We start from the raw sequence: 9603 nt of genomic DNA, 5'->3' as shown, positions 1-9603 counted from the left end.
CTGAGTTTGTCTCGTTCTTATTTTGATAAATACCAACTGAAATATGAGCTTATTTCCATCACTGGAAAAATGACTTGAGAGCATTTTTTTCTGCCATGTTGTGTACAGTGAACAGCCAGACTGCTGTTGCAGCTTGCAACAAAAGGCACCTGAAATTATTACAGATTGTCTAAATCACAAGCTTCTTTTCCTCCGGCCCTGTGAGTATGTGCATTCAGAAGGTGATGCTGATCCCTTTTGGCCTGTTTTGTGTTTCTTGCTTGGCCTGCCCTACAATAATCATCCAAAAACATCCAAATGGAGGCAGTGAAGTAGTGGAAATGGTTAACAAAATCAAACTCTGCTGCCATATTTAATAATGTTTAGTTGGCACCAGAAACAGTGGATTGTCAGATGTTGGGGCTAGAATTCCCATTTGAATTGCTGACACCTCAAGTATCGCCTAGCTGCAGCTGGGCACAGGGCTAACCATCACCTTTGTGGTTATTGGTTTGTGTGTGCTTCTCAAACACCCTCAGCCTTTGTGTTCCCTCCTCTTAACTGTCTCCTGGAGTGGGATATTTGGCACAACTATACATCCACCCTGTGGCCCAGAATGTCCTCCTGCTCTTGGGCGGGAAAGCTGAGGTTGGCTCAGCTTTCTGAGGCAACTGACCTGCTGTGCCATGGCTTGGTAGTGGGCAGGCTCCCTTCAGCTGCATGGGAGGAAGAAGATGTGAATAGCTAGGAAGGTTTGCCTCAGCCCATGGTCATGCAGGGGTAGAGAGACAGCCTCAAGGGGACTGAACTTTAGGAATCTCAGGGAGGCTTGGTGCAATGGGAGGAGTGAGGGCAATGGGTGCAGTCTGGAACCTGGTGGGAGGTGAGCCTCTGGGCCAGTGGTGGTGGCAGTTGCCACGCTTCCCTGGGCAGGAGGCACTGCTAGGAAGGGAGTTCCTTCATGGCTTGGACCTTTTTAGTATTGGCTGGGTTCTTAATGGGACATCCTCATCTCAAAGAAGGCCTGGTCCTAATCTGGGGTTGGGACTGTGAGAACCTGTTTCAACAAGCAGTTAGGAGCACCTCCAAATAAAGGCTTTCTCAAGTGGATCCTTCTCCAAAGTCCTTCTGCTCTTTCCCCATGCCTCCCTAAGCTAGCAAGAGACACCGCCTGCGTTCTCCATTTCATTCCCACTCCAGCCTCTAACTTCTCTCCTTCTCCTCTCTCCCCAAGGGAAATTTTCTGTGTTAAGAAGTGTCAGGCAGGAGCTGTGAGCACTGAGCTTTGTTGGCCTCATGGCTGCCTGCCTCCTAAGCAAAGCAACCCAGGAGAAACATAAGCTGCTTTTCCTCTGCTTGCCTCTGCCTGTGCCTTACTCCAAGCCTGAGAGAATTTGGGAAACAGAGGGAGCTGGAAGAGGTTTCTTGGTGGGAAGGGGAGTCTGTGGGTGAGCAGACACCCCAAATGAAGGGGGAGCCTGTGGGGCTTGAGGATATGCTCTTTGCAGGCAGAATGGGTTTGTTTCCAACAGTTGCTCTGGGAGCAACAGAGCTAAGGAAAGCTGGTCTTCCCCTCCAGCTCCTCTATTCCTGGTCCCTGCAATTTGTGCTGGAGAAGACCTGAAGATCATCTCTATGTAAAACTCCCAAATGGCACTGCCTTTTGAAACATACGGAAAGCTTTCCAATGTTTGTTAACTTTAGAAAACCATCCTTGCTATTTCTGATCAACTTCTGAGGAGCATCTGTAACCTTTAAGAAGCGGTATGGAAGCTGCAGCTGACTCCTATCCAAGTTAGTGCCTAAAACAGCTATAATGGGAAGTGACAGGCGTCCTTCAGTATACATGTCTATTGCCTTACTAGTAATGCTTTTTTTTTCTTCCTCTGGGCTGGAACTGTTTAACAAAGGCAGTAATGCCTGCCTCTTAATCCTGGCAATGCAGACCTTACTGCTGATGCAGCTTGTTAGAAAAATGTCACTGCACCACCTTTCCTCCTGCCAAGGTCTGGCAGAAGAGTCCTGAAAGGGGCCACAGGCAGATGCTGGCCATGTCCCATTCTCCGCCTTGTTATTCTGGGGCTGGGAGAGGGCTGGCAGTGTTCCCCTCTCCTCTGCCAGACAAATGTCTGCTCCTGTGTCAGTGCAATGAGGTTCACGTTGCATGCCCTGTGGGCCCCAGGCTACACACAGTGGCACCTCTAAGGGCTGTGGTGGGTCAAAGAGCTCAAAATGTCTTCCCACCTTCTAGTTGGTTCCCACCTTCTCTCTTTCCAGTCTCATTGTTTCGGTTAGTCCACATCAGACTTTGAGCTCTGAGAGCCAGACTGGACAGCACGAAGGGGAGATGGCCCTGGGACAGGGACGCTGTATGCTAACGGCCACTGCTGCCCAGAGCTGACTCCAGCTCGGAAGTGCTGGCCTCAAGCTGCTGGTGTGCTTTGTGGCTCCCAACAGCCCAAAGGATGTGTAAGACATGGACTAAGTATAGTGTTTGTTTTGTCAGTAAGCTTATTGTTCACCCATTTGCTCCATCTTGTAGCTACCTGGATCCTGAGAAAGGCAGGATCTTTGTGCTTGAATGGAGAGTGAGAGAAGAAGGTGAAGACAAAGATGTATAAAGGCAGATGAAGATTGTCCCTCGTGTTCTTGTCCTCCTGTCATTAACAATTGGATAGGGCATTCAGTGTGCCTGGAGGCCAGGGGGCAGGAAAGAAGGCTTTTGTGACACACTGCAGTGCTTCTATTGCTTTTCTTCTGTGCTATGCAGGAGTTCTGCAGCTTTCTTTTTGTCTTGTGTTTTTTAGATAATACATGACACATAAAGGAGTCCTGACATCCTTGCAGGACCATCTCATACAGCAGTTGACCTGTACTCTCACACTTTCCTTAGCAGCACTGGTGATGTGCTGCTCTGCACTCTCATGGAACAGTGAGATAGTTGGGAGAGAAGCCATAGTCAGGTTTGTAAAATTCCATCCTGGGTCATGTGCTGTGGGCATCTCTCCCCTCTGGGATGCAGGCTGTGCTTGGTAACTGTGCTTTTCAGAGATCCAGCAGGAGCAGTGATTTTGTTTGGCAAACACCAGTTTCCTGGACATTATCAATTTTGCACAGTGCTTGACTGGCAGAGCCATCCTTTTAAGGCTTCTCAAGGGTTAGTTGGACCACCAGTCCAGACCAATTTCTTCCTTGTAACTTCTCCCTGGGGCAAAAACAAATAGAAAGGGTATTAATTCCTGTCTTCTCAGACACTTTATACAGGCAGTTCCAAGCAATTTCATGTTAAATCTATGCTTGGATGGCCTGAACTGCAAGTGTTAGGGCAGATCAGCTGAGAGAATTGCTGGGTCCTGGGATAGATGTTGCTGTGGGTTGTGTGCCAAGGGACCACTTTTTTCTTTCTCTGAAGAAATAAATCCCAACAGGATGCATCCTATTTCAACCCATGCAGTTTTTGATAGAAGAAGCCCAGCAGTTTGGGAATGGAGTGGAAAAGGGATTTCTGCTTGCAAAACCAGATCCAAGCACTTGAGACCCTCAAAAAGCATCTCCAGGGCATAGGGCTACGTGGTTTGTGTGGCTCTCCCAGGCCAGTATCAAAGCAGGGACCATCTTTGTATCTCAGGCTAGCACCTTCAGGCTTACGCTGCCACTTGGCTGTATGTCTGGTGCTTGCCCGTTGTTTGAACATGTTGGTCCCCTGGGTATTTATGAGCAGTTAAACATGATTGTTTGAAACTGTAGGTTCACAGCTTGCTGCTTGCAAGCATCTCCTGCCCCCACCATCCTTGCAGTTGAGCAAAGGACTTAAAATATGCCAGGAAATAGGCGTCTGAGACACAGAATTGCCTATCGCCTTCGCATTTGGCATGTTTTCAGGATGATAAAAGCTTTAACACCATTGTGGGTTTTTTGTTTTGTTTTGTTTTGTTTTGTTCTAAGATAGCAGAACGGGAAAAATTAGCTCCCAAGCTGTAAAAGGTCACTGTGCTGGAGGGAAGGGTGGGGGCCTGACCCAGCAGCTCAAGACTTTGCAAGAAGTGAGTAAACAGCATATGCTTTGCAAACTCAGGGCTGGAAATTTTTGGGACTGCTTTTTGCAGCTGTTCTCTTTGTTGCTGATTTGTTCTTAAAGGCAGCTCACATAACTGTCTGTGAAAGCAAAAACTTGAATTTCCTGACCATCTGGTGATGCAGGCGGACATTTTCTGCTATACACAAAACACCCAATGCAGTGGGAGGAAGGGGATCCTCCTTTACCCCAGCTTACGAGCAGTGTTCTTGGTTCATAGATTGCAAAGGGATTTTTTTTTTTTAATAGGAGTTGTTGCAACACCCATTTTTCTTCTGGTACCACAAATGGCACTTCATGCTCTGTTTCTGCTGGAGCTGGGGCTTGCACAGCCCATGTTCATGTCTGATGAAAGTGAGGTGAGTCACAGGGCCTGGCTCCAACCCTTTGTCTAACCCAAGCAAGTCCTTAGTGCGCATATTCACATTCCCTCCTCCCATCCACTTGTAGGCTTGTCTGCCCAGAAACCTTTCCTTGCAGACCTTGTGCAAGGAGTTCCCGGGTCCCCCTCCCCTATAGAAAATATTATTTATGCCAAGTAATGCATGCTCTGGTTGGAGCTATGAGCTGCACTGGCTCCTTTTAGTCAACACAGCTATGCCATTAAATGTTCAGGGATGGTGTGTTGGAGTATTGCAGAGAGATGCAGGGCAACATCAGCACTGCAACACCTAGGCAGGACAGTGTTTGCTGGTATGGGTGGTACCTTTCTTGGACAACAGGAAGGTTGCTGTTGGTACTAATTATTTCATAACAACACCAAATTGTATAGGAGAAGAATGGGAGCACAACAGATTAACTTGCTTTCCCATGAGTCTTGCTGCATCAGCAAAGAGACCCCAAGATCCTGGTGGGGGTTCTGGCTGTATGATCCATCCTTGTATCCCAAAATGGACCAACATCCTGCTTTTCATCTATTTAGTGGAATCACCGGTCATGGGGATGACGTGCGGAATCAAACTCGATAACCCATGTAAGGTTATAAAGCAGGTAAGTTTATTACGGCGCTGGGTGCGAGGGGGATATCTCCTAACTCACACACCAAGCAAAGTGGCAACTACACATTTATAGGCATAGCATATACGTATTCATCACATTTCCAAGAAATTGGTTACATATGAATTGGATGTCCCCCCTTCTGAGCACACATCATAGAATGTGGGGCAGGTCTCTGGGCCCATCTGGTGGCCATTGGATGAAGGCTACTGCAAAACGTTTAGGGGGTTGCATTGTGTCACAACAGCAACTCTGCCTCCTTATCTTCACAGGAGCCCCCATTGAACTGCAGACAGCAACTTATCTTCACTGGATCCTCCATTTCATTGAAAACGGCGACCCTACTCTCCATTGTGTTGTCAACTCTGCTTCCTTATCTTCACAGGACCCCTCACTGAGTTACAAAGAGCAGCTCTACTTATCTTCACTTGTCTTCAAGGACCTCCCATTCCTATGGTTTCTGTGTTCCTCCCCAAAGTTTGCACAAGCTATGAGGCCTAGTTTTTAACAAAGTTATGGTTTCCTTGATTCAGGGATGAAACCTTTTGGTGTGAATGTGGAGATGGGCAATTGTGAGGGATGCTTCTTCCCAGCCATGTTTCAGCCTGTGCTTCCCTAAGCTTGACTGCAACATCTCTGACTGGTGGAAGCAGGGTCAGGGACTGCCATGGGCTCCTCATGATGGTTCCTAGGTTTCTCCACCCTGCCCCTGGCAGCAGTACCTGAGTCATGCCTTTGTTATTGCACTCCTCACCATGTGCCGTGCCTGGCCTGCCAATGGAAGCCAACACAGGGTACTAGTAATACCAGGAGCACTGGGGCTCTCCTTCAGGGTGGTTGCTCTTCTCTGCTCCCTGGCCACGGTGTTCCCAGGGCTGGCTTCCTTCCTGTGCATGCCTGCACTACAGCTGGGGTCAGCCCACCCCCATGAAGACAGCAACTGCCTTCAACCTTTGCAGTCTGTAGGTTTGCTACTGGGGATGCAGAGGTCTCTCCCAGCATACAGAAAATGCCTCAACTTCTCACCCAAGCACCCCTGGGACAGGCTGAGTGGGACAGCTACCGTGGGCTTCCTTGGCAGTCCTACTAATATCTAACCTAAATCTCCCGCCTTAGTTTAAAACCATTCCCCCTTGTCCTATCACTATCAACCCATGTAAACAGTCATTTCCCCTCCCGTTTATACACTCCCTTCAAGTACTAGAAGGCCACAATGAGGTCTCCTCCGAGCCTTCTCTTCTCCAAGCTAAACAAGCCCAGTTCCCTCAACCTTTCTTCATAGGAGAGGTGCTCCAGCCCTCTGATCATCTTGGTGGCCCTCCTCTGGACCCACTCCAAGAGCTCTGTGTCTTTCTTGTACTGGGGGCCCCAGGCCTGGATGTGGTACTCCAGATGGGGCCTCACAAGAGCTGAGTAGAGGCAGACAATCACCTCTCTCTCCCTGCTGGCCACCCCTTTTTTAATGAAGCCCAGGATATAGCCCTGCTGAAACGCATCACCTTGCCTTGTCCTGCATTTTTCCACATTGCCCAAGGAGATGCAGAACAAGCCAGACTCACAGAGATACCTTCTCTGAGAGATGATGTCCTTCCTGCTCCTGACTTCCTGAACTTTAACCAGTTTTTAATCTCGGGAAGTCTCTATCTCTCATCCTGCAGCAGCTCAGTTTCTTTAAAAGCTTTTGGACATTCTTCAAGAGCTTAAGAGCATTGCCACATGCTGTTTGGAAATCCACATAGAGCCCTGTTAATTGGATCTCCCTTATCTCTGTGCTTACTGTTTTCTTGCAAGGGAAAACATGCACCTGTGATCATGCCCTGTGATGCTAACTCTTACCCAACATGATAATTATGTGAGCACCTGATGATTCTGCTTTTAGCTGCTGCTTGCTTTGGTGCAAGGCATTAATGTGGTACCTAGCTTTGTGCTTTCATTTTGACAAACAGACCAAGCCAGCCATCTTCTTTCTGAAGGACAGCATTGCCTCTGGGCAACTGGTGAGCTGTGTTGCAGAGTGGAAGCAGACAAATGGCCGAGTGGGATCTGGGCAATGCACATCTGGCCTGGAGTGCTGTATCTGGCCTGCAAAACCCCAGCTCCTCTGGTTTCTTGGGGAAAAAAAAATAATGAAAATTGTTGAAATGTGTTACAGTTTCTAAGCACAAAGGTTAGATATGTGGTTTAAAAAAAAAACAAATATTTGAGGGTGATAAGATATACAGCCAGAAGAAAAATGCATTAGATGATTTAAAAAGTGTTTCCAAACCCATGCAAAATAAATTGCTGTCTTCAGCTCTCATGGAGCCAGTCCCTTGCTGATGCCTGAGGTGCAGGTGCAGCACGTGACTTCTCAGCCCGGTCCAGAAGCCCCAGCGGGTGGGGGATTTCCAGCAACACAAACTGAGTCTGGTGTTGTGGTCGATGCTCCAGTTGAGCTCTGACAAACTCAGACAGTGGGGTGAGGGTTTGTGTCGTGTTTTTTTTTTTTTTTTTTTCTTAAAAAAGTCAGTTTGCTTCCTTATGGAGAAGTTGTTAAATAGCACAAGCAAAACACAGAGCTTTGCCAGAAGTGTCATTAAGATTTAGACCTTTGCATCCAAACACTTTGGGATTTTCCAGATCACTTGGTTTCAAGTGAGATGCATAAAAATATAATCTAAGGGTTTCTCTCTGCTTTAACAATCAGTGTTTGGTGCCAGTAGTAGTGTGCGTCTGCTCTGGGATGGTGTCAGTTGTTACCCTGCTTGAACTTGCAGTGAGTTGCACATGAAATGCTCCTGTTGCTGTGCAGTTCTGTGTGTATCAGATCTGTCTGGCTTGTTGTCCCTGTGCCTGTGGTGGGGCTGCTTCCATCCCCTGATGTCACATAAGGATTTGCTCTGCTGCCATGGGCAGTGTGGTCCACACCCCTCATCATCAGCTACAGTAAAGTGAGGATTTCTATGTTTTAATCTAATACTGCCCCTCTTTGCAATTCAGCAACGCATGGCTAGGAGACAAGAAGTCAGACAAGATGTCCTGGAGGGCTGTCATGGCCAGTGGGAAACTCAGATGTGCAGCAGTACAAGGATCCAAGGGGCTCAGTGACATCCAGGAGGCTGCAGGAGACAGCATGTGTGTGATCAGTATAAGGAAGCCACTGGCACACTTGGTGATGCTTGGGATGCAGTTTACTCTGTGTTGACAGCATGAAATGTGGTGTATGACACGTTATTCACTTGATGTTCCTGGGACAGTTGTCTTGATTTCACTGGCACAAGCAGCGGAAGAAACGTAGACAAAGAAATCCCAAACAGGAAGGTATTGCAAAGGGTACAAATGTCAGAGCCTGGGCAGGTGAAGCAGATGATGCCAGAACAAACTCCTGAGGGAAGAAGATGGAGGAAGAGATAACGGCTTCAGCACATACACTCCTTTGTCCCATCCTCAGCCAGCCTGATGGGATGAAGAGACAGATGGACAGCAGAAGTGGCCATGAGGACAGGCTGTTCTGAGGGATAGAAATCAGCATATGCAAGGATGAGACAGGGAGAGCTATTTGCCTGGGGTATGCTGCTGTTCCCAGCTGTTGGCTCCATACAGGCTTTCCCAGGTTGTTGGCTGCTCAGACCCAACAGGGTCCACCTTCTGCAGCTTTTCTATTTTGTCACTGATTTGTGATGTCCAGGGGAGGACATTACGTGCTCTCAGGCACAGAAACTCTGCTGGATTTGCTGATTGATAGTCTGGCTTCCTTCTTTGGGAGTTAGGCTTCATGCATTTGGCAAAAAGCCTTGTGAAATGCCTGTGCCAAACTCTGCAATGCTATAGCTGAAAGGGGAGGAACTGTGCTCTGACATTGCTGAGCAGAAAAATGACTGCTCTGCGGGTTAATCTCACTCAAGTGTGATGCATTTATTTCTCTTGATTAGTGGCAAGGAGACTCAGATCTTGCACTGACAGTAGAGCCATGGCACAGAGATGCAGCCAGCAGCTCAGCTCTGGAAGTGGTGTTGGTATAGTGGGACAAGATATGTCCGTGCTTACAGCTATTTTGGATATGTTTAATCTGAGTTTATTTACAGCTGTCCTGGATATGTTTAGATCACTGCTTGCCAATGCAAAGGTTAATCTAAACACCTTCCACTTCACTAAGTTAAACAACCACTGCCTGTCTCATGAACTCATCTGTTGGCTGCACAGGAGCCAGGTGGTATTACTATGGGAGAAGTGGTTAACTGCTACAGAGCTGCTGATGTTGAGAGTGTCCTCTGTATGAAGCACAGCAAGTAATGACTGAAGGTGCCCTTTGCAGCACTGGAGAGCTCTGGATAGAAATTCTTCCTGCAGTTCTTCATATTTGGCGTTGTCTTTACAACCTCGATGCATGTACCAGCAACCATCTCTTGTCATTCTGCTGCTCTTTCTTTCACTATGTAGTTGAAGATTGTGATGTCCATTTCAGATTTCTGTGGGGCTCCCCTATGAAAGCTGTTGCTTCCACCCTCCATTTGCTGTTATTGCAATGAGCAATCACACCTGCAAAGGCCTTTCCCCTTATCCTGCTGCAGCTT

Source organism: Numida meleagris, chromosome 5 (assembly GCF_002078875.1).
Source record: "Numida meleagris isolate 19003 breed g44 Domestic line chromosome 5, NumMel1.0, whole genome shotgun sequence".
NCBI lineage: Eukaryota > Metazoa > Chordata > Aves > Galliformes > Numididae > Numida > Numida meleagris.
The sequence above is the reverse complement of the archived record's forward strand: the minus strand, read 5'-3'. Positions refer to the sequence as shown.